Below are 24,290 nucleotides of genomic sequence, written 5' to 3' on the forward strand. Positions count from 1 at the left end.
AATGCCTAAGGAAAATGTGTCCCTAATCCTATTAGCTGACTTAATATAGAATTATTAAAAGCCTTGATATACAGGATTTAACACAATCTTTCTAGCAGGGTGTGATGTAATCTATTTTTGTTCCTCAGCTAGCAGATGGCTTACCTTTAAGTAATTTCCAATATGTTAGGAGATCAAAAGCCATCCTCTCGCCACCGAGGCAGTAATCGCTCCTCTCTGCTGGGGGTTGCTTGGTACTGTGGTGGGGATATGCAAAGGCTGCTGGCATTTCCAAACATAGAAGGCCGACATTTCTTCCGACTTTGAAGTTAATAATCCTTCAGAAGTTGAAAAACTGTGGGATTTTCAAAACGCTTTTAATGTTCTATATGCCATGCGCTAAAAGTAAATATCTGCAAGTAATCACTGAAGGCTGGCACATGGAATTATTTTACAGCACCAACCACTGTAGCCTAATGTGCTCTGTGACAGAGTAAATTGTGTTTGTTTTTTCACATTGATCGTGTTTTTAGGGAAGGAGGAAGACTCCAATCACGTTGTGTAATAAAGTGCCAAGAGTACTGCGTAGGCATACAGTCTCCACCGCAGTGAGAGCAGACTTTCTTTCAAGGAAACCTCAGCATACCTCTTTTGATATATCTTAGAACAGGGTTTTCCAAACTTGGGTCTCCAGCTGTTTTTGGACTACAGTTCCCATCACCCCTGCTGGCAAGATGGTGGGAATTGTAGTCCAAAAGTTGCTGGAGACCCAAGTTTGGGAAACCCTACCTTAGAATATGAAGAAGACTGAATATGCCTTGTGGGGATATAAATTGCACATTGCCACTTCCCTGGAGACAGGCAAAGGGAATATTTCTGTATTGGTTCCAGGAGGCCTCTCAGTCACTTGTGAAACTGTGGCTATCTGCTTTCCTTAAACCAATTTGAAAAGCTAGTTAGTATTCAGCCAATAGTGATAGACTTGTTACTTCTGCTCAGAGGTAAAGCACACGCAGAAGTTCAACGATTCAATCCCTGGTGTCTCCAGCTAAAAGCAGCAGGTGATAGGAGAAGACTTTCCTGAGACCCTGGAGAGCTGTTGCCAGTCAGAGTATACAATACTGGCTAGATAAACAAATGGCTTGACTCCTGAGTCTTCTGCTTTTTCGTAAACCATATCCATGATGTGAATCTTGGGGATATGTGATCTTCATACTGGAATTGGACAATACAGAGGTCTGTTTTGTTATCCCTTTTCAATCCAACATTTACAAGTAGGATCCTCAGCAAATTTTGAAGGAATTCTCCACGGCCAGGCAGCCATGCCCTTCCCAGGATGCACCTTTCCATTTATCTCCCTCAATGATCAGTAAGTATTTAATGCCCACTGAGCATACTCAGTCCTCACTGTGCTGTTCTTGAGGTTTTCCCCCTTAAGTAATCTTTCTGAAATAGGTTGCACTGGAGGGAACTACTAGTATGGAAATGCCTTTGCAAGTAAGCTTAATTGGGGCCCCATCTGCACTGCACATTTAAAGTGGTGTCGTGGCACTTTAAATAGTTATGGCCTCCTCCAAAGAATCCTAGGAACTATAGCTTCTTAAGGGTGCAAAGAGTTATTAGGAGCCCCTTATTCCCCTCACAGAGCTATAGCTCTCAAGAGTGGTTTAACAGTCAATCCCTCTTTCCAGGAAAACCTGGGAATTACAGCTCTGAAAGGGGACTAGGAGTCTCCTATCAACTCTCAGCATGCTTCCCAGAATTCTTCAGCAGAGCCTTAAAATGGCCTTATAATGCAGATAGGTCCTGAGAGAGAAGTCGCCATAGTACTGGTCAAAGACTGTGTGCGCTTCTTATTTGCAGCAAATGAGCTTCTGCACAGCACAAAGTAGTCCAAGTTAGTCCATTGATGATCTATCTGGAGCAATAATTTCGTGGAGCAGATATTCATCAGATGTGTATAAAAAAAATGAGAACTGAATGGTAGATCTGCAAATAGCCCTAGGCAGCAGCCACACATTGGTCACAGCATGAAGAAAAATATGCAGGAAAAGTACAGTAAGGTGGTGCACCTTCTCAAGGCCTCTTTTAGCTGAGTGAAAATAATAGCTTGTTTGATGAACATTCAAGTGAAAATTTAATTGGTCCTAGACAGTCACCCCTCCTGCCACCTAGCATGTGGGCTGTTTCTAGTTCTTAATCACTACCCAATTGCACAGACTGAGATTAAACTAAAAAAAGAAAGAAAAAAGGTTGCACCTTTCAGATTATCTGGTTTATTGTGGCAAGACAGCTGTGTGTTTTGCCTAGAGCCGTTCAACAATGTCATCTCAGTACCCCATTTGTGGGCAGAGAAATTGGAGAAAAACATTTCAATGTACTTCTCCAAGGATCAGAGAAATTCTCCAAGTGTTTTTCAGGGGTAGTTGTCACAATTAGCAAAGGCGGTAAAATAGTTTCTTTTTCTTTCTTTCTTTCTTTCTTTCTTTCTTTCTTTCTTTCTTTCTTTCTTTCTTTCTCTTTCTTTCTTTCTTTCTTTCTTTCTTTCTTTCTCCTCCCCCCCAAGTAATTTTGTTTGGCTTTGCTGCTGCAATGCTGATGTTAAGTGGCAGTGGCAAAAATTATGCTGGCAGCCCGGCCACCAATTTGCATCCACAATTCCCCAGACCAAGCATTTCAGGGCATTGTTTAATAAAATGTCAGCAATCATACTTCTTCTTTTCTTTTTTTAAGTGTAGAATATTCAGGAAAAAAATATGGCCTTCTTTTTCGAAGGGAGATGAGAAAAGGGGAAACCTCAGAAATTTTCTCAGAAAAAAAGCCTTACAAGAAATTTCAGCTGAACACTAGAAAGGACATAAAAATAATGGGAATGCAAAATAAAAATGTGGTCTCAGTAGCTGGTATTGAAAGGAAATAAGCCTAGAGCACATAATATGTAATGAAGAAGTAGCTTACCTGGCCTGATTTTTGAGATTCCTGCAAGTGACCTTTCATATATAATATGGAAGAACAGGACAATGCTAAATTTACACACAAGCCATCCATCCCATCCAAAGACATCTGGACTTGAAGGACTTGTCAGAATGAATATGAGATGAATCCTGTGTGTCTGTATATATAGAAAAAAGCATAGCACAGCAGTGACTGCACAGCACTTTCTGTATTCCTACTGTGTACAAGGCAAAGATTTTTCAGTTCATACATCATTTACAACTTGCTACAGGGATTCCACAAAGCCGGTACATACCCTTTACACAAAGAAAAGAAAAGAAAGATTCCGGAAAGAAAAGATTCTGAAAGTATGTCTGCTGAATAGGCAGTGAGTGTCAGGGGGTACCTAATGAAACGCAATGCTCGCCAAGAAACGAAATAAATAAGTAAACAATAGTGGCATTTCCACATGCTACTACATGTCCAAAAGACTTCTGCTGAAATTACTTGAAGAAAATATTATTCCCTCACCAATCAGTGGTATCATTAGCCAGAGGGAGGAAGAGACATTGAAGGATAGATACCTCGTTTCCCACACTCCATCTCCTGATAAATAAGATCCTGTATGTACCATTTGACCCACACCATTCAAATTGTTATTGGGAAGACACATGTCTAGACATGCTGTAACAAACATTTGATGTCTCAGAATATGGCCAGAAAAGCAAAGTCCGCTTGAGGTAGGCTGGTGGGGGAGATGCCAAAGCAGCAAAAGGTTTCTTTCTACTTAGTAGACGACAAAACATTTTGTGTTGCCATACAGAAATGTTTGTTTTAATGAATTCATCATTGTTATCATTTAGCTTAAATATATATATTAAGGCCACAAAGCAAATTTCAAAAGTAAGGAAGTTAAACAAGAAAAACAACCGATTTAAGATAAAAATAAAACAAAATCAACCTCAGTGTATAACAACCTTTTTCATTATTACACTCACATCCCATCCTCCTTCAAGGGGGCATACATGGTTCTCCACCTGCCCATTTTTTCTTCAAAACAAATTGTAAGGTAGGTCCTTAATTCATTGACAAATTACATCAGGATGAACAACATTTAAAAATCAAAAAGTGCCTTCTTCCACTGTGCTGTTAAGTTTGCTAGCTGTTCTTGGCATCGCTAGTGTTCCTTTTCTGTAAAATGGGACCAATGATGTATATGCAATTAGAGCTTCTATTTTATTTATTTACTTATGACATTTTTGGCCCTTAGGGTCTGAAAGTTTTTGTCTGAGGAGATTCTGAGGAGAAGAGATTCAGAGAGAAAAGCAAGACTTGAGGGACTTCTGTGAGCAGAAGTTTTGAGCAAGTCAGAACAGAAAATATCCCCTTCTAAGTTTCTTCCAAAGCTCCCAACTTCCCCTTAGCACAGAAAGAGACCACACATTTGGTAAGTTAAAAACAGTTTACTTACAAATTAATGTACTTTTCCATACAATAGCAAAATTGGTAAATGTTTCTAAATTATTTGCACAGAAACACAAAGATGGCTTGCTAAAGCCACACAGTCTGGGCTTGGAGCAAGCAGCCCAGACATATTTACTAGTTGGTTACATGGTGGAAAAGAGCGAGAATAAAGAATTAGGGAACCCTCCCAATGTGACCTAGCTAAGCCAGGGAGAACAGTTTACTCTATGGTCTTAACCCCTTCATGGAGTAAATAGAGTTAAGCACATTAGTTATATGAGGCTGGCTTATCCCACACAAAACAGGGTGCTCATGTAAAATTAGTAGGTTTCCCCCCAAAAAAATTTGAGAACTGGATCCAGCTATGCTCATCCACATGTTTCAGCTCATCCACTCAGCTAGTCAGAGAGTAAAAGCCAGGAGATTTATCAAGGCTCTGGTGGACCACCATGCATGGCTGGAATGTTACATTCTGCTTAGTGGGTCACAAGTTGTATAGGTTTGAGTTCCTACACAGTGAACTGTTAGAAAAGGGGAAGAGGGCTTGTCAAACTTAAGTGTTTAAGAAAGAACTTGTGGAGTGGATTGGAGGTTCTTCAAAACCACAATGAGAGTTATAGATTCTTATTTGGAACATAAGCATAAGGAAAGAATTCTGTAGAAAGATTGTAGTGCTTCAAAACTAACAATTGGTTGTGCTACTCCTGTTCTTAATAAAACACATGGATAACTGAAACTGATTTGGCATGCCCCCTGACTACCTATAGTATTTTTCTGGGCACCACTTCTTAAAGACTTACTTCCCCCACCCCACCCCAACTTCAGGGAATTGCAATTTACTACAACTGGAGAGTTGGAGACTGTAGTCATAAGCAAGTTAATAAGTATTACAGTCTGGGTTCAAATGCGTCATGTATAAAATGCCTTCTTTACTTGACAGAACTCCACAGGAATCTTTATATGAACCTTAAACTGAAAACACAACTGTAACTTCATCTGGGCCTGTGTCTGTTTGCACTACAATCTTATGCCTGTTTCAAAATTATTTAACCATCATGGTTCTCAGTTGTCATGATCCTGAACCCTAGAATTATGATTCTGTATAGGAGCAGAGCTGGGGAAGTTGTGGCACTCCATATACTGTTAAACTTGAATGCCTAACAGGCCCAGCCAGCCAAGGCCGATGGTCAAGGATGATGGGAGCTGTAGTCCAGCAACATTTGTGGGGCAAGAGGTTCATGATTTGTTCATCAATGAAACTGAAACACAGTTTTTACATGAGCTCTATGGAAGTAACATCAGAAACCTCTTTGGCTCTAGCTCAGGGACAATGGACCAGGCCAGTGGCAGCTGATCCATTACAGCAAATAGGGCACTGTCCCATCAACTTAAATCTGCCCTCAACCAGTACCACCCACCCTGTCTTTTTTCTTACAACCAATTCAGGAGGTGGCACTGCCTGTTAGCTTCTTCCTCTGAAGTCTCAGTGTTGCCCTTATAGAACTCAAAGCATTGTTGTTGCTGTCGTTTAGTCGTTTAGTCGTGTCCGACTCTTCGTGACCCCATGGACCAGAGCACGCCAGGCACTCCTGTCTTCCACTGCCTTCCGCAGTTTGGTCAAACTCATGCTGGTAGCTTCAAGAACACTATCCAACCATCTCGTCCTCTGTCGTTCCCTTCTCCTTGTGCCCTCCATATTTCCCAACATAGTGGAGATTAAATGAGGAGTGGGAGAAAAAGGAGGTATATAAATGCAATAAATAAATAAGATGGGGGCAAATCTAAAATTAGTTGACACTGTTTATCATTGGCTCTGGTTCCACCTCCTGTCTGGGCCCCTAGCTTTCTGCTGCAACAGTCACAATGGGCACTAGCAGCTACTGGACCACACCAAGGCAAGACACCAAGGAATGTGATTCTGCTGCTGACACACTTCTTTTAAAATGTCCAGCTTTTACAAAGTGTGTTTGTAACCATTATCAATGTGGCCTTAAGACAAGATGTGTTTTGAAGGGTTCAGGAATTACAAAGTAAACAATAAAAATCCTTTTCTGCAGTAACTATGGTTTCTTTTAGTATTATTATCTTAGACAATCTCTCAATTTTAAAGGAGTAGGTATTGCAAATAAAGGCTTGAAAATTCTAAATCTCCCTGAACAGTGCTGTTATACATTCATGGTGTTTTTTTAAAAAAAATGGATTGTTCATATTTTAGGAGCTGTTCTGCTCTTAACAAGCAGACAATTTATTGTGGATGGAATTTGCCCATTTATTGTGTGAAGACAAAAGTGTTTGTATGAATAAACTTTAATCAATTCTGCCTTCACTTTCAGAAATATTTGTAGGCCAGGCATCAAAGAGTGACAGCAACTATGCTTTCAAATGAGAGAAAGTGAAACAGGGTAATACGGGTAAGTTATTTTATAAAAATATAACAGGATTTATTTCAATAGTTTTCTTTCGTGATCTACAATAAGAGCTACATAAGATATGTGTCTTGCAAACTCTTTCATTACTCTTGGAAACTATGAAAGGAAATGCCTAAAATCAGTAATCTTCTGATGGAGAACCATTAGCGCTCAAAACACTGTGTAGCCCATTGCATACTTGCCAATAAAAGCTTTGCTGCATCCAAACACTTTTTATTGTGTGGAAACCTTCCCTCATTACAAGAATGGGTCTTAGCCATCCGGACTAATTACAGTGGTACCTCGGGTTACATACACTTCAGGTTACATACGCTTCAGGTTACAGACTCCGCTAACCCAGAAATAGTACCTCAGGTTAAGAACTTTGCTTCAGGATGAGAACAGAAACCGTGCTCCAGTAGTGCGGCAGCAGCAGGAGGCCCCATTAGCTAAAGTGGTGCTTCAGGTTAAGAACAGTTTCAGGTTAAGAACAGTTTCAGGTTAAGAACGGACCTCTGGAACGAATTAAGTACTTAACCCGAGGTACCACTGTAGAAGGCTCTCTAATCTGAACTCTCATGTGAATTAAAACATTCTGGCACCTAGGTAAGAGGAGTCTACTGCTAAAGGAGGAACATTTTGTAAAAAACAACAACCCACAAGTCGGATAACAATATTTAAATACGTGAGGTGGAGAAAAACAGCTGGGCAGGCAGTTGGGCAGGGCTAGTCCTTCTATGGCAATGGATAGTGCCTCAGGCAATGGATAGTGAGAAATGACAGATTGTGCACCTCTCAAACCAGCTCACTGCCTATAGGCCTGGCCATCCCCCATCACAATTAGCTGGTCACCCACCCACTGCCACTACTAGCCAGTGGCTACCACTGCTGTCTGCCACTCTTTCCTTGTTTCTTCCACCTCCATGCCTTCCACCACCCATCCAACTGCTTCCACAGACTGTCACTGGGCAGGGGCACCTGGCCTTGCTCTGAGGAAGAGGTTCCTTCTCAGAGCAAGGCATTGTGGGTGAGGTTATCCGTCAAGTGCTTATGCCACTACTGATTTGCAGAGTGTTAAAATGCACAGCTTTAAAATAGAGTTTAGCATTTCCTTGCATTTTGAAGCTTAAAGAATTTTTAAATTATATATTTAAGCTGCATTTTTAAAGCTGTGGCAGCACAGGCACTCTTTGCCTCATTCAATGAGCTCTTCGTAAGACTGAGACCAGGAGTGAGTTTCATTAACATGTCTCTGCAGCCAGCTGAGCAAATGGAGAAGCGGAGAGCAGGCAAAGGAAGAGAAGAACATTGAATAGGCAAGCAGGTTGAAAGGAGGCAGCAGAGGAAGGGAGGGAGGAGGAAAAGGTGGGGTGGAGGCAGCAGAGAAGGGATGGAGGTGGCTGGGTCAATCTCAGGTAGCAGAATGTCTTGTAGCAGGCCTGCGGTGGTTGGACCTTTGGACAACAAAGTAGTCCTGACTTTGCTGAAGGAGAAAAGGGAGATTGCAGAGAAAGTGAATGAATTATTTACAGATGTCTTCACAGAGGAAGATGCAGGGCAGATCTTTGTACTGGCAGTAACTTTCTCAGGAAAAGAGAAACTGACGCAAATGGTTGTGGCAAGGGACAAAGCTGTAGGCCTTACTGACAAATAAAAAATGAATAAATCACCAGGTCCACCTAAGAGCTCAAGCACAAAACTGATGATTTTAAAAATGCAACTTGTCTGTATTATCAACTTCCATATCTGAGGACTGGAAAGGGGCGAATGTAACAGCATTTTTAAATAAGGGATTCAAATGATATTCCAGAAATTATATGACAGTTAGCTTAACACATGTTCTAGGGAAACTAGTGGAAAATATTATTAATGGTAGAATTCTCCTTGTCACAATGCTGTATTAGACAAATTCCTGGAAGACAAAGATTATTAGTGGCCACTAGTCATTACGGCTATACATTACCTCCAGGATCTGAGGCAATATGCATCTCAGTACTGATTGAGTGGGGCAACAATAGCAAGGCGAAGGATATTGCTCTCATATCCTGATTACAGCCTTCTTGTGGGCATCTGGATGACCGCTATAAGAAGAGGATGCTGGACTAGATAGGTTTTTGGTCTGATCCAGTATGGCTGTTCTTAAATACTTAACATCTGGAGGACAGGCTACCACCAATAGCTAGTGTCCTCTATTTGGCTTGACAGGTCACAAACAGTGAAAGCCTAAAAGGGGGTCCTTTCCATGTTTCACCTAAACTGAAGGCAAACTGTGACATCGATTACCTTCATGCAAATATTGTGCAGTCATCAGTCATCTCCAATTTGGTGATCACTGATCAATGAGCTATCCGATCCTGCTTTAGCCATTGTGATCTCTTGCCAGGATGCCCAACACATACTGCTTACAGCATAAGGGTCCTGCAAGTAACTGATAAATCCAATTAGAGGTTTATTGTATGAGTGTACCCCTTGTTGTTTAGTCCGCAAAACATAAAACTGTAGCCAGGGTACATTTGTGGGAGCTCAATCTGGTGAAATCTGGTGAGAGAACAGGAGGGTATTGTAAAGCTTACACGCCTCACCTTTTGTGTTCTTGAGTAAAGAAGTAGCACGAGGAAGATAAATGGGGGCTTTAGAGACAGGTTAACTGCATGGTATCAGGTCTGTGTGATTTTATGCTGCCATTTCCTCAGCTTGTTGGTATCAGGTTTGCTAATCGGTGATATTTAAGTATTCTCAATGAATTATAGAAAACTCTAAGAAGATATCATAATATTCACTTAGAATCATACTGCAAGATATCCTCATCTAGGAGTTCCAAGCTTTAGTTACTAATACAATCAGAAGATCCCTAAAACTGAACTATTTATTTTACATGCTTTGGTTCAGTACTACCATGATGTTTTAAAGTACCCATTTTAAACTTTTTTTTAATTGATCATTTCATTTTTTTGTAAACCGCTTCGAGGTTTCCTTACAATCAAGCGGTATGTAAATTTCGTTATGATTTCACTCTTACTGTCTAGGGCTTTGCAGTAGGAGTTGGGAACTTTTGGTCCTCCAGATGTTGAATTACCAATCCCTTCAGCTCCAGCAAGCATGGCCAAAAGCCTGGGAAGAGGGGAGTTGTAGTTCAGAAACATCTGGAGGGACAAAGATTCCTGTATCTGCTTTATGGGGGTCTCATGCAGTGGTCTTTCCCATCACCTGCTCCCTGATGCTTTTAACTGCAGGTGCCAGGTACTGAAAGTGGGACTTTCTGCATCTGAAGCATGAGCTCTGCCACTGAGATATAGTGCTTATCCAGTATATCATTGTCCTGGAAAGCAAACCTAGGCATTTACTGCATTACCTGCAACTATTTTCTTGATATTAACTCACTACTACTACTAGTACTACTACTATTATTAGTGTTGTTGTTTTTATATAGCAGTTTAAATTTGGAAAGTGCATTTGGATCTTTATCTAATTCATCACCATGTGAGAAGGTTCTGTATTATTAACTACAAGCTGGGACTCATTAAAATTTCATGGGTGAACAGGGAAAGCTGGGAATTGACTTCAGAGGATGTGTGTTTAAACTTCCCTCAAGCTATGCAGTGTGTCACAGATGCCCTCGGAGATACCAGGCTACCAGAGTCCTTCCGCAACAAACAAACAAAGGGGGGGGGGAGATGGGCAAAGTTCAAGGCACCACATGTTTTACAACCATTCAGAACAAAATAAAAAAATTCCTTCCAGTAGCACCTTAAAGACCAACTAAGTTAGTTCTTGGTATGAGCTTTCGTGTGCATGCACACTTCTTCAGATACACTGAAACAGAAGTCACCAGACCCTTCTATATAGTGAGAAGGTGGGGAGGGGTATTACTCAGAAGGGTGGTGGGATTGGGTGATTGGCAGATAGCTGTGATGAGCCTGCTGACGACTCTTAACGACTGCAATAGGTCTTACAGGAAAAAGCAAGGGGTGAGAAGGTGAAAAATGGCTTTGTCATGTATAATGAGATAAGAATCCAATGTCTTTGTTCAGACCAGGTCTCTCCATGGTTTTAAGTTTGGTAATAAGTTGCAATTAGTAGCTTCTCTTTCCAGTCTATTTCTGAAATTCCTTTGTAATAGAACAGCTACTTTGAGATCTTGTATAGAATGTCCTGGGAGATTGAAGTGTTCTCCTACTGGTTTCTCTGTCTTGTAGTTCCTGATGTCAGATTTATGTCCGTTTATTTTTTGGCGTAAGGTTTGGCCTGTTTGTCCAATATAGAGAGCTGAAGGACACTGTTGGCATTTGATGGCATACACAATGTTAGACGATGAGCAATTAAATAGTCCCGAGATGGTATGTGTGATGTTGTTGGGGCCAGTAATGGTGTTGTCCGGGTGTATGTGGCAGCAAAGTTGGCATCTGGGAACCATTCAGAATTAAAGGAAACTGGTGCAGCTGCAATATGGCACCCTGGAACTGGCAAGCTTTTGCATTCATCTATGCATGGAAGAGGCTAGGAATATTATGTATAGAATCAGAGCTGGAAGGTGTCTCCAAGGTCAACTAGTCCAAACCACTGCTGATGCTTGAAACCCACCAACAAAGCCACCCAGTCACTGCTAAAAACCTCTAGGGAAGAATTCAATATAGCACTAAAGTCCCTTAGCAGTGTACTAGATGTGAAGGAAATCAGCCCTGAGTGCTCACTGGAAGGACAGATCCTGAAGCTGAGGCTCCAATACTTTGGCCACCTCATGAGAAGAAGAGACTCCTTGGAAAAGACACTGATGTTGAGAAAGATGGAGGGCAAAAGGAGAAGGGGACGACAGAGGATGAGATGGTTGGACAGTGTTGTCGGAGCTACCAGCATGAGTTTGACCAGACTGGGGGAGGCAGTGGAAGACAAGAGTGCCTGGCATGCTCTGGTCCATGGGGTCACGAAGAGTCGGACACGACTAAATGACTAAACAACAACAACAGATGTGCTAGCGGAATGGCTTGCACAAAAAAATGGCTGCTTTCCATATGAACCTACCTGGACCCTGAGATCATCCTCTGAGGTCCTTCTTTGTGGGCTTCATCCAGAGGGTAGCAACATTAGAACAGGCTTTTTCTGCAATGGCTCCCTGTTTGTGGAATGCTCTCCCCAGGAAGGTTCGGCTGGTCCCTTCACTATACCCCTTTAGGCACCTGGCGAGAATGTTTGTCTTCAACTAAGCCTTTGGCTGATTAACATCCGATGCCCTTTTAAATGTGTTGTGTGAGGGAGGATTTTTGGTTTGGTTTGTTCTTATTTTTATTAGGTATTTTGTGTTTTTATATTGTAATTTTATGTTGTGAACTGCCTTGAGATCTACGGATGTAGGGCAGTATACAAATTTAAGAAATCAATAAAATAAAAATAAGTGTGTGTTTGTGTACACACACACTCACACACAAAAATGAATGGAGAATATTTTTCTCTGTATTTCAGTCAGTTTGTATAATTGGATATGGGCAGCATGTAATTAATTTGCAACATTTGCATACTGTCAGTACAAAAGGATATAGTTCCTTTATTTGAATTTGCTAGCAAAATATAGGATTGGCTTTAGAAGTGCAAAACTCGTGGGGGAAAATAATCTGTTAATATTTCTGTAAATCATTTTCATGCCTTTCTTATATAATTATAAGGGGAAAGAAGGGGGGGGGCTATTCATTCCTTTAATGGAAAGGAGCCAGTCTCAAAAGCTGAATGAGCTTTTATTACTATTGTTCAGCAAAAGACAACAGATGCTGCAACTATCTTTTTTCATGCCAGACTCACAATTTAGATCCGGCAAGGGACTTCTATTGAAATTCTGGAGAGACCTCTGTTCTCAGCAGTGCTGCTGTGCTAAGATTAATATTGGAGTCCATTGGCAGGACAATTCACATTGATGCACTTGATGTGCTTTTCAAAAGCATTCGTTTTAATAAAGAAATACTTATTTTACATAGCTGAGTTAGCAAGTGGTAATTAAAGGTAATCATTCTATTCATTTAGGGTTCCCCCCTCCTCCTTATTCTCCACAACTGAATAATAGGACTGTTGTAAGGCAGAACATTGCCACTGCCCAACATTCTTTTGATAAAGCAACGAAGATTTAAGAAAATTCTGTGATGAAAACAAAGTTGCACTAATTCCAATCTTTCCTTTGCAGCTGTGGTCCAAATTACAGAAGTTTTCCAGATACTTAAGATTGAGTCTAATTCACAGCGGAAAAGTTTACCAGTGGCATCTGAAAAATGTGTGATTTTTCTTTCAACATGGTGATTTGTATGACTATAATTATGATGACTGTGGTCTTTGGGCAAAATACTACCTTTATTGTTACCTGCACGTACTTGCTTGCTCTGTACACACTCTAGCAGGGCCTTTTGTTGACCAGAAATGCAGAACTGAGGAGCCTTCAACAATATTCAGAGTAGTGTTTTATACAAATGGGCTCTAGAAATTTTCCACCCAATTTCTGGGCAGAGTAACTGGAGGAACAATTTCACTGAATTTCTTCAAGAGTGAGGGGCAGAGAAATTCTCCAAGTTTGGAGAGGATGGACTCACCATTAGCAGCTGAACTCATTTTCTCTCCTGCCCCCGCCCCCCATGTTTCAGCAGCAACAGTAACTGTGTTGGCAGTCTAGCCCACCATTTTGAATGCCCCAGACCCAACATCATTCCAGGGCACTTGGGAGGCAAGGTAGAGAGAATGGCAGATGACACCAAAAAATGTGGAGTCATTCCCTCTTTCCAAGGAACTCTGGGAATTGTAACTGTGAAGAGAATGGAGTCTCCAAACACCTAAAGGGTGTTATCAGCATCTTTAACAAGCTACCGTATTTTTCTCTCTGTAGGACACACTTTTTCCCCTCCAAAAATGAAGGGGAAATGTGCATCCTATGGAGTGAATGCAGGCTCCTTGGCTTCAGCAATAGCAATGGGAAGCCTCCGAAGCGCAGAGGGAGCGCTCCCTTCGCGCTCCGGAGGCTTCACGTTGCTTTCGCTGAAGCCTGGAGAGCGAGAGGGGTCGGCTGTAGGTGAGGATGTCCTGTGGCTCGACGGCTTTGGGCACGGCCCACAGCCCTCGGTAGGTGCACAGGACGTGTTGCTGCTGGCAGTCGCATGGCTCCGGGCACACAGGCTGCGCGGCGGGAGGCAGCAGAGCCAAGGAGCAGCAGAGGAGGAGGAGCGATATCAGATGGCGGGGGCACGGCAGCTCCATCCTGCGAGGGCGGGCGGTGAGTGGCAGCTTCCCCCGATCCCTCGGCGTCTCTCCGGCATCCCACCCTCTCCTCTCTCCTGCTTTCTCTCTCTTGCGCGGTGGCTGCCGGTCAGGCTCCTCCTCTGTCGTTGGGGGCGCGCCTCTCAAACCCGCTGCCGAGGAGGGGATGGGAAGACCCTTAAAGTGGTATGATACTGATTTACATGTATAGTGCAGATGGGGCCTAAGTAAGTGCATGGAAGTGGATAGAGTCATGCACTAGAGCAGGCATAGGCAAACTCGGCCCTCCAGCTGTTTTTAGACTACAACTCCCATCATCCCTAGCTAACAGGACCAGTGGTCAGGGATGATTGGAATTGTAGTCTCAAAAAACTGGGGGGGGGGGCCGAGTTTGCCTATGCCTGCACTACAGGAGAGGTGGGGGAACCTATTGCTCTCTAGGTGTTGCTGTACTCCAACTCTAAGCATGACCCAACTACTGGCCCAGCTGGATGGTACTTGATGGGAACTGGAGTCCAACAGCATCTGCTTTAGGGGATACTTTCCCTGACATTTAGAGTTATATTTGAAATATGGTGCGGGTGTGAGACCTGTCTAAATATACCCAGTTGGGCATTGCTGTTCGAAAATGTATTCACACAAGCTGTGAAAAAAGAACTGTTCAGACATGCCAGAGGAAACTCCCCAGTGCTGTTAACAGTTCTATAGAATAAATTCAAGTTGCTACGTTGGAGGAAGCTTATGAAGCCTTTCAAGATGAGCCCGTCTTTTGCATCAACTCGCCAGTCAGTTCCTTTCATTATCATTCAAACCCAGAAGGATCATTAGCTGAACACTTACTGGTTCACCTTCACCCTATGAGATACCACTGAATGCTATAAAGAGACAGATAGGGAACAGCTTCTTGAAACTATATCCTTTATTGTCTTTAAGTCAAGGAAGACTCTTGAAAAGAAAAGATTTTTCTGGGATTATCTTGGGAAGCTATATTTTAAAAAGAAGAAGAAGAAGCACACCTTACAGTCTCAGACATGTCGAGCGAGTCTCCAGCTAAGCTATTTTTCATTACATATTAGCAAACCAATGAAATATGTTCAAGGGAGATCACTCGCATTTCTTATCCATCTAAAAGAAGGTGTCACTTAAGTAAAAAAAAAAGATTCTGGAAAGTGTGTAGGGCTTATTCCTTCCTGCATTATGTTAGTAAAAATGAATATTCAAGTCAGATTTTCTTTTCAAAAATTAACATTAAAAAATGGATGGAGTAAACATTTGATCACACTAACCAAAACTTACCATCTGAAGCTATACAGTCTGGAAACAGGTCTGCCATTTCTTTTATTGTTTGTGAGAGCTATGCTGTTGTCTTTTATCTTCCATAACTAGGGGCTAGTTTTCCTTTGTGTTCCCCCTGAAAAGAAAAAAAAGATGTTTATTTTGCTAGAATTGACCTAGAATAATGTAGGTGAAAGTGGGGGACGGAATCCTGCCCAGTACAGAATATTGCAGAAGGGAGAATTCTGTCATAAGTAAATTCAATCCCTACAGCTATAGCAGAAAGAAGGGATACACAATGTGTTGCCCTCCAGATGCTTTTTTTACTACAACTCCCATCATCCCTGGCCATCAGTCATGCTTGCTGGGGCTGATGGAAGCTGGATTCCAGCAACATCTGGAGGGTGCCCTGTTGGCTACATTTTCCCCAAAATAACTCCAATCAATGTAACCCTTTATAATTATAATAAAAAATCATACTTATGATTTGCCAAAGAAGTTGGAAGAATCCCACACCAATTTCAAATAAATATAGTTCTATTGTTCAGATCTAGCTTCTGACAGATAATAGCTCCTTTCCCCAACCTCAAAGTAGGAAGGGCAAAGTATTCAACCCTCTACTTTGTGCAAATTAGAATAGTTTCAATGAATTTATGAAGATAACTAAACTGCATCAACTAAAGATAACACCCAACCACTTTGACTATAATTGCCCCTTCCTCCTTTTTTTAAAAAAGGTACCATAGAAAGAATTCTACAAAAAACCTCAAGATTCTCTGTGAACCTTTTAATTGATGATTACAGCTACTGTTTAGCCTAATGTGACCATGGACTAGTGGGCTCTACCAGATGGAAAGTAAACCCAACTGTTAAAAGATCTGTACCAGGTGACAAATTACCTTAGGGAGAAAGAGCTTTTGTGTTCAATAATTCACCATAGGAAATGTGGAAAATATTTCATTTTTTCAGGTGCCTGCCCTGTTCAGTCTATTCTTCACAGTGGATATTACAATCCATTCTTAGCGATTTGAGCTCATCTTATGGAATGTGATTTCATTAAACCATTTGCTAGCAGAGATGGACTAATATCTCCATGACTTCAGAATCTTCTTCCTTCCTTCCTTCCTTCCTTCCTTCCTTCCTTCCTTCCTTTTACTTCCCTTCTCCAAAAACCCATGTGCAATGTTTTACTGATCTTTCATAACCAATAACATAGAAACACTACACATAACGCCCCCTTACCAAAATAATAATAATAAAAATAATTATTGCAAATGCCCTCCCAATGGGACTTAACTCCAGGATACAGGGTAGCAGTCTAAAACTATCCAAACCACTGCATATACATGGGAATGCTATTAATGTATACTTAATACATTAGGGGCAGAGCAAATTAGGATTTTGAAATGTTATTTTTTTATACTGAAGGTCAGATTAGAACTGACATGGCATTAAGAGGCAAAAAAGATCGGTGAATAATCATTTGCCCTGACAACTCTCATCTTCCAACCCTTCAATTAATGAATAGGAGCACTACCTTAAGCAAGTTTACACAGAAGCAAATCCCACTAAATGAAAAACAATTTACTCTCCTGTAGGTTTGCATTGGATTGTAGCCTGTGCAATCTTATACATGTCTACTCATAAGAAAGTCCCACTGACTTAAATGAGGCTTATTCCGGGGAAACGGGTATCCGACTGCAACCTAAGAGTCATCTCAATGCATTTACTTTGTGTTTAATTGAATAAGGTTATGATCATAAGCATAAATCACATGCTAAGGCAGCTCAGCCATTTCAGAAATTCCTTGTGTGAGTTCACAGCATATTCAGTAGTAAAAAGTGCTCTCTGCACCCCTGCCAGTACATCTTTGTGATCCCTGGTGGTCTGCACTACAAGAGTTCACCTGACCCGGTTTAGCCAACGACAGTACATATGATCACAGTTGGAGATGGTATGAAAAGGGTATGGAACAAGCTGTGAGTGGTGCTCCTCAATTAGAGTGCCTTGAAGGTCAAACACTTCAAAAAAAAAAATATGTTCCCCTTGTGTCTACAAAAGAGTAGGGCATGCACTCTAGATCTATTATCACCAAGAAGCCAGGGCTGTTTTTTTCCCTAAATAAAAAAACCTATCACAATCCAATGAACTATGCTGTTGCATACATTGTTTTTGTGTGCTGCTGAAGGAATTTTGTATGCTCTGTTGCATGCATAGAGAATATCTATCCTGCAAGAGCTTTGTGCGCTAGAGATGGTTGCCATAACTACTACCATAGAAAGATGCATTGACAAATTCAGCCCTACAGTGTCTGTGGCTGGCACATTACCTTGTTGAATTATTCAATTAAATGTGATAATGAGAGCTCATTGACATCATTAAATACGCAGGTGAATAAAGAATTCACTTTGAAGTACACTATTATCTGAAGCCAATTGTGAGTGAACAAGCAATACTTCTCACTACAGGGTACAGGTTTCGGAAAAGGAAACTGCATATGCCTACAAAAAAAGAGGGAGGAGTGCTTATGAGGTTGCATTTGCTGCCATCAATTAAGAATATATCGGGTTTTAATTAGATTCTCTCTGTTTACTAAGCTTTAGTTATTGTCCATTTTGAAGAAATAGGAGAAACAACAGGAAATACTCTTGACAAGGTGCAAAAGCAAATCACATCTGCTATCAACTACTTGATTGCTATGTCTGGAAATATTCTATGGCAGCCTTCACCAACCTGGGGCCCTCCAGATGTTTTGGACTACAACTCCCATTATCCCTGATAATTAACCATGGTGGGTATGGCTGATAGGAACTGTAGTCCAAAACATTTGTACTCCCAGTTGGTGAAGACTGTTCTGTCCTAGCAAAGAGAACCTGGAACAGTTTGCCTTTGGGCTCTGAATGATGTTTCACCCTTCTACATCCATGAGCAATAATGCTTCAGAACTTGTGCTCACTCTTAGATATAGACAGAGATTTGGTAGAGAAGTTAATCATGTCAATGCAGACAATGCTGAGCTAGATGGACTGATAGTCTATTATCAGGCAGCTTCTGGTGCTCCTGCTACCTGTTTTTTTTAACTGAAGATGTCAGTGTGATTGAACCTGGGATCACTGGCTCCATCTCCAGGAGACCCAGGCATCCACAATTATTTTGCTGTGGGTGCCCAGCCTCTGCCCCTGCCACGGAATTGATTTGCACCATAGGGCAATCCTAAAACCCAGTTATCAACCCTGAAGGAATCAACCCAGCAAACAGGCTGGATGATTCAGGACATGCACCCAATGCCTATGCCAAAACCTACTGATATCTGTCATCAACAAAGTTGTGGCCGTTAGATCCCATGCTATTTGTTTTGTTATTATTTCTCATTGACACACCCTATCTCCCAATGGCCTGGGCTCACTGCACCTGGTCCTGCAAAAATTCACACCAAAATGCTGATTAAATTTCACCAATACTTTAAAATATATATATAAACTAATAAGGAAACATGGATAACTTAAGAGAGGGAAAATGAGATAAGCTGACGGAATCACCCATCCCTAACTTCAACACAGGCCACAGAACCACAGAGCAGCAGGACAGCTTAGAGCAGGCATGGCCAAACTTGGCCCTCCAGATGTTTTGAGACTACAACTCCCATCATCCCTAGCTAACAGGACCAGTGGTCAGGGGTGATAGGAATTGTAGTCCCCAAACATCTGGAGGGCCAAGCTTGGCCATGCCTGGCTTAGAGGCCATAGGTCAGGCTGTGTGGCATGCAGAACTCTGTTCTTCAACATAGTACTGTCTCTGTCTGCCTCACTCCCAGTACCTAACATCTGAGGCAGCTGCCTCAACTCTATCTAATGGTAGGGCTAGACAGTCCTGGAAAATAGATATATTGGCCTCGTTTGTATATGATAAACTATAATAAATAATAATAATATATTTTTATTTATACCCCACCCTTCCCGGTTCAGTAAACCGGGCTCAGGGCAGCTAACAACAATTTTAAAACACTTAATTGTAGAAGCAGCATAAAATACAATATAAAAACATGAATAACAATAAAATTCAAAGTTCAGAAATCAATTTGGGGAGAATCCATCTAATAAACGTTAGATAATCACCAGGGCTAGCTGGCTGAATTAGTCCTACATGTAAACAGACAGGTTGCTTTCTCTGGGAAGAGATGATTTGCCTCCTAGGGAACAGCAGTCTTTTATTGGAGAAAGCAAAGCCTCTCTGCTGCTTACTGTAAAGCTAGGTGAACTGGCTACTGAATAGGAGGGGGACTTAAGATATATGCACGGTGACTATAACATGTGAATCAGCTCTAAATTCAGAGATGCAAATCAAATGCATGAGCTAATTTGGAACTGAAATAGGGAAGCGTTTGACTCAGTACAGAGTCTGGGCTATGCCATGCTTCAATAAAATGTGCCAATAAAAGGACACAAGCATCAATGTGCAGTAATTTATTTCTCCTTGAGAATCAAGTATGATGTTTGGAACCCTGAATGAGTCACAGTTACTATCCACTTAGTTCTCCTCCAGGATTTTCACAGCTGTACAGCACCCCATGTACAGTGCTGAGCCTCGAGATTCAAACTATTTATACGTGTTTGTAGCTTGGGGGGGGGGGAAAGTGCCATTTGTCGCTAATGTGACATTCTGAGTCCAAGGAAAGTAAAATTCAAGGTGTGAAATTTTAGGTTAGTGGAGAAGACTGTGTTGAAATTTCTATTTCAATGGATGGGTAGATAAATTAGATTTAGTTTAAACTGGTTCTACTGAAACTGTTGCTGAAATAACCTACTTCCTCACTCACTATGCACCAGGATAGAGTATGCAATAATATGGAAACTATTGGGATGTCCCACTGTGCATACAGAAGGTTATAAGATAAAAGTGGCAATAATTAACTAGAGTTTTCACATTCAATCTTCATTGGCACTTTCATTCTCAGACAGATGTTTTTATGCAGCTTGTGAGACTTAGATACAGATGTAAACATTTAGATGTAGTATGTAACGTTTTTCTTTGTCATATATTATAGAAAAAACACTCATGATATCGGCTAGAGAGGTCCCAATGTACAGGAAGGAGCTGCTGTATTCTGAATTACTCTGCAAAAATATCTTAATTCTTTCCATAAAATCTGTATTAAAGAAGCACTGCAGATGGTTCTACCATGATGATTCTTTGTAGAACTAAAAGGAGGGGGGGTGGAGAGAGACTCTCTGTGTTTCAAAGTGCCTTGCCCCACTCTGTGGCTTAGGAACTCCCAGGGACTTTGCTGGATGGCCCATTGGAGCTAGATATAAAAGTTTTCTGGAGGGGATTGCTAGGCACTAGTTCCACAGGCTTTGGGGCTACTCTGAGATGTAAAGATGCTGAATATTGTTAACTGGTCTTTTGGTAAGACTGATGCTCACTTTTTGATCTATCTTAAAGGAACTGTTAACGTTATACTGCAGCAGTTTTATGTCTTCTATTACCCACACCTCCCTCAGATGGGGCATATGGAGAAGGACCATAGATGCAGAACGCAGGGTCTGAGTGGGTTCATGTGGGAAGAGAAGGACCTTGAGGTCTTGTTGTTCTGAGCTGCCTGAGGCTTTATAGGCAGAAAGCAGCACTTTGAATTGGATCCAGAAACTAACTGATAGCCAAGCCAGTTGTGCCAGAATTGGTGTTATGTGCTTAGGCTAAGTCTAGCCTAAGACCATCTTGTCCTAGTGAGCAAACAGTTTTCAAAGGCAGCCCCATGTGTAACACACTGCCATAATCTAACCTAGAGGTAACCAGAGTATAGACAGCAGAAATTAGGCTATTCCTGTCCAGGCAGCAGCTTATCTCGGCCCCCAGTCAAAGCTTATGGAAGGCACTTTGCACTAATGAATTAACAAGATCCTCAATTGAAAGTAAATGGACCCAGAAGTAAGTGGATCCCCCCTCCAAAGGTATGCACTTGTTGCTTCAGGGGGAGCGCAAGTCCATCCCAGTTTATCGGTTCTTATCCAGTCCATTATTGAGGCCAGACATTGGTCTAGTTCAGGGTTTCCCAAACTTGGGTCGCTAGCTGTTGTTGGACTACAGTTCCCATCATCCCTGACCACTGGTCCTGCTAATTAGGTATGATGGGAGTTGTAGTCCAACAACAGCTGGAGACCTAAGTTTGGGAAACACTGATCTAGTTAGTACATCCACTACCACACCAGCAGATGTGAAAGAAAAACAGAGCTGTGTATCATCAGTATATTGCTGACAGAACACTTCAAAATACTGAATGACCTCACTCAGTGGTCTCATGGAGATAAAATTGAACCCTGTGGCACCCCACACCAAAGTTTCCACAGAGCCAAACATAACTTTCTGAACATGGTCATGTAGAACTGGAATTATCGCAAAGCAGTGGCATCTACTCAGACAGCTGCTCCAGAAGAATACCATGGTTGATGGTATTGAAAGCCACTGAAAAATCAAGGGGGGGTGACACAAGGACGCAATTCCCAGCTGTCTCTTCTGACAAAGGTCATCATACAGGGTAGCAAAGGCAGTTTCCATACCAAAATTGTACCTAAGCCGATCTAGAAAATTGGTTTCATCCAAGAGAGCCTGTCCCCATGCTTTTAATTTTAAAGATTGCCATGGCCTTGATGGCAAGACAACATTTAATAGAGTATGAAAGCTAATATTATATAGTATAATTGCTCATTTCTTCAAGGTGCCATAGCATTTTTGTGTGCACAATTCTCTGTTGTCCATATTGTAACTTTTGATGGTTAAATTGAATCACAACTGCTCCATTTGATAAAAACTGTGCAAAGCATTATATTTTGTTATTTGAAATTTCATACGTACTCCTGGACTTTGGCAAATCAAAGAGCTGAAATTTATGCTGTGAGAGAATCACAGAATTGTAACATTGGAAGGGACTGTGAGTCCAACCCCCAGGAATCCTTTGCCCAAAGACATACACATACACTTAGACACCATTGTTGCAATACTGAGTGAGCAACATTTCACTGAGGTTAATCTAAAATGCATCTTGTGGTATTTTCACAACTGTGCTAAAGTCACCAATTCCATATAACTGCCCATTAAACATGCCTAACTGTGCACCTGAAGCTTAGAATTTACATTATGGATTTTGTTCTTAGAGGCAGCTGCAATCAGGGATATAATTTGCCAACAAATTACAAACAGAGGGGCAGGGGCGGGGGCAGAGATCAAAGTGTTTTGTTTGTCTTTTAATTGTACCTCCACTCAGCGTTTCCAAACTGAGCCAGAGTAGATTTCTCCTTCTTTTGTAAGGGGTTAACATTTTCATTTCAACAGTGCTGAATACTTATAAGGAAAGGTTGAAATTTCCCAAGGGATGAAAATCCTGTTTTGCACAACCAGCTTTAATCAGACAAACCACACAACAGCCACCCTTCAGTGAGTGCAGTTTGCCACACCAAATGCAGCAAATGGCCTCCTTCCCCCAACTGCAAAAAAATCATTGTTTCAAAGAGCCTGAAGGAGTTAAACCAGCAGCTGAGGTACTAGCTCAGCCTTCATCAGCCTGGGGCATGGGATTACTGGGCTTTCGGTTGCCCTGTACTTGTCTGCATTAGCAGAGACTTTCAATTTAGAGAGTGACCTGATGTCAGACATTCTAATCCACCCAACAGGAACTGTCATGTCTACCTCACCTGGTTGAGCCTCGCTACATAAGCAGATTAGACAGCTGTCATGCACCAACTAGATAGCTCCTCAGACAGAAAGAAATGGCACACTAAACAAAGTCTGAAAGACGCTCACAGTGTATAAGTATTATGTATAGAGACACGCCTGGCCACTGATTCGCTCACAAAGGGTGTCCAAATGGTTAAATTAGTTCTACAATAGACAGGAAGCTGAAAAGCAAAATATTCATAGTCCAAAACATCCTGGCTTTAAAAAAGAAAAAGCTGAAAATTTTGAATTTTTTGTCTCACATCTGAACAATATTGTGCAAACTCTCTCATTCATGCCATTTCAGCCAGACCGTAGCCAGAACAGGACAAAACTGGACACATATATGAGAGTGGAGATTTGCCACGGCAGCCAGCCAGGTTTTGAAATGGGACTGCAAACACACAGGGATGCAAGGGCTGCCCCTTGATACATTTCAACAGCAATCAAATTAGAGGAAATAGGCACTCCCAGCGACAGCAGAATTATAAACATTTTTACTGAAGCAAACTGTACAAGAAGCATGCATATAAACTGTTATCAATAGAAATAAATTCCAGCATATAAACAGAGGGGCAACATACAACTCCAGGTACATTTTAGTAGTTTTATGAGTTCTGGACAGCATACAGCAGTGCAGTGGTACATACTGCAAGACAGTATACAACAGCACCTCCAATCAGTGGTGTAGTGGAAGGGGAATTTGGGGGACTGTGCAGTGGGACATTTTTCACATCAGAAGTGATGACATAATTCACTAGAGTGCCTGTGAAATTTATGGTCCCTCCTTATTCTGGCAAGCGAATAAAGTGATAATAAGTTTCAAAGCAAGTATGAGAATCCATTTGGTTTGCATTTCTTAAAATTCTCCTTTGGAGCAATACTATGACGGCTATGTAACAGCGGGTTCCTGGTTTTCAAAATTTACCACTACACCTGTGTCTCTAATCTTCATATAATCCATTCACCCAAGGTTTCTTTCTTTTCTACTGATCTGTAACTAGAGTCCTATCTAAAACCTCAAAAGGAAAAAGAGAAGTCTGGGTAAATGGATGCTGTCACTGGTCTAGAGACTGTAAAACTGTAAGAAGAGTTTTGAGATCAGGAAATTCTGGATATCAATCTTTACTAATCAAAGAAAAAACTGAATATTCAAAAGAAACATATTTAGACCAATGAAACATGCAGTAGTAAGCATGTAAAGAAGGAAACATTATAAAGAGGACTATATAAATAGCACCATTTCTCAGGCTCATGTATTCCTTCCTTCTCTTCCTCCTCTCATGTGCTTAAATT

The 24,290-nt window shown here is 41.4% G+C and overlaps 2 long non-coding RNA genes across 6 annotated transcripts in view; one reads left to right on the top strand and one right to left on the bottom strand.

The window, feature by feature from the left end:
• LOC307200051 overlaps positions 1-24,290 on the bottom strand; it is a 162,419-nt gene that overhangs the window by 135,684 nt on the left and 2,445 nt on the right. For all 5 annotated transcript variants that reach the window (XR_013832296.1, XR_013832297.1, XR_013832298.1 and 2 more), the window contains exons 2-4: positions 15,306-15,420; positions 2,938-3,091; positions 145-334 (exon numbers count right to left, since the gene is read on the bottom strand). This is a non-coding gene — a long non-coding RNA (uncharacterized lncRNA). The remainder of the gene's footprint in view (positions 1-144; positions 335-2,937; positions 3,092-15,305; positions 15,421-24,290) is intronic.
• On the top strand, positions 4,068-13,078 carry LOC307200060. The gene is made up of 3 exons (XR_013832312.1): positions 4,068-4,360; positions 6,711-6,788; positions 12,952-13,078. It is a non-coding gene; the product is annotated as an uncharacterized lncRNA (long non-coding RNA).

The sequence above is a fragment of the Podarcis cretensis genome, assembly GCF_951804945.1.
Source record: "Podarcis cretensis genome assembly, chromosome: 12".
Lineage (NCBI taxonomy): Eukaryota > Metazoa > Chordata > Lepidosauria > Squamata > Lacertidae > Podarcis > Podarcis cretensis.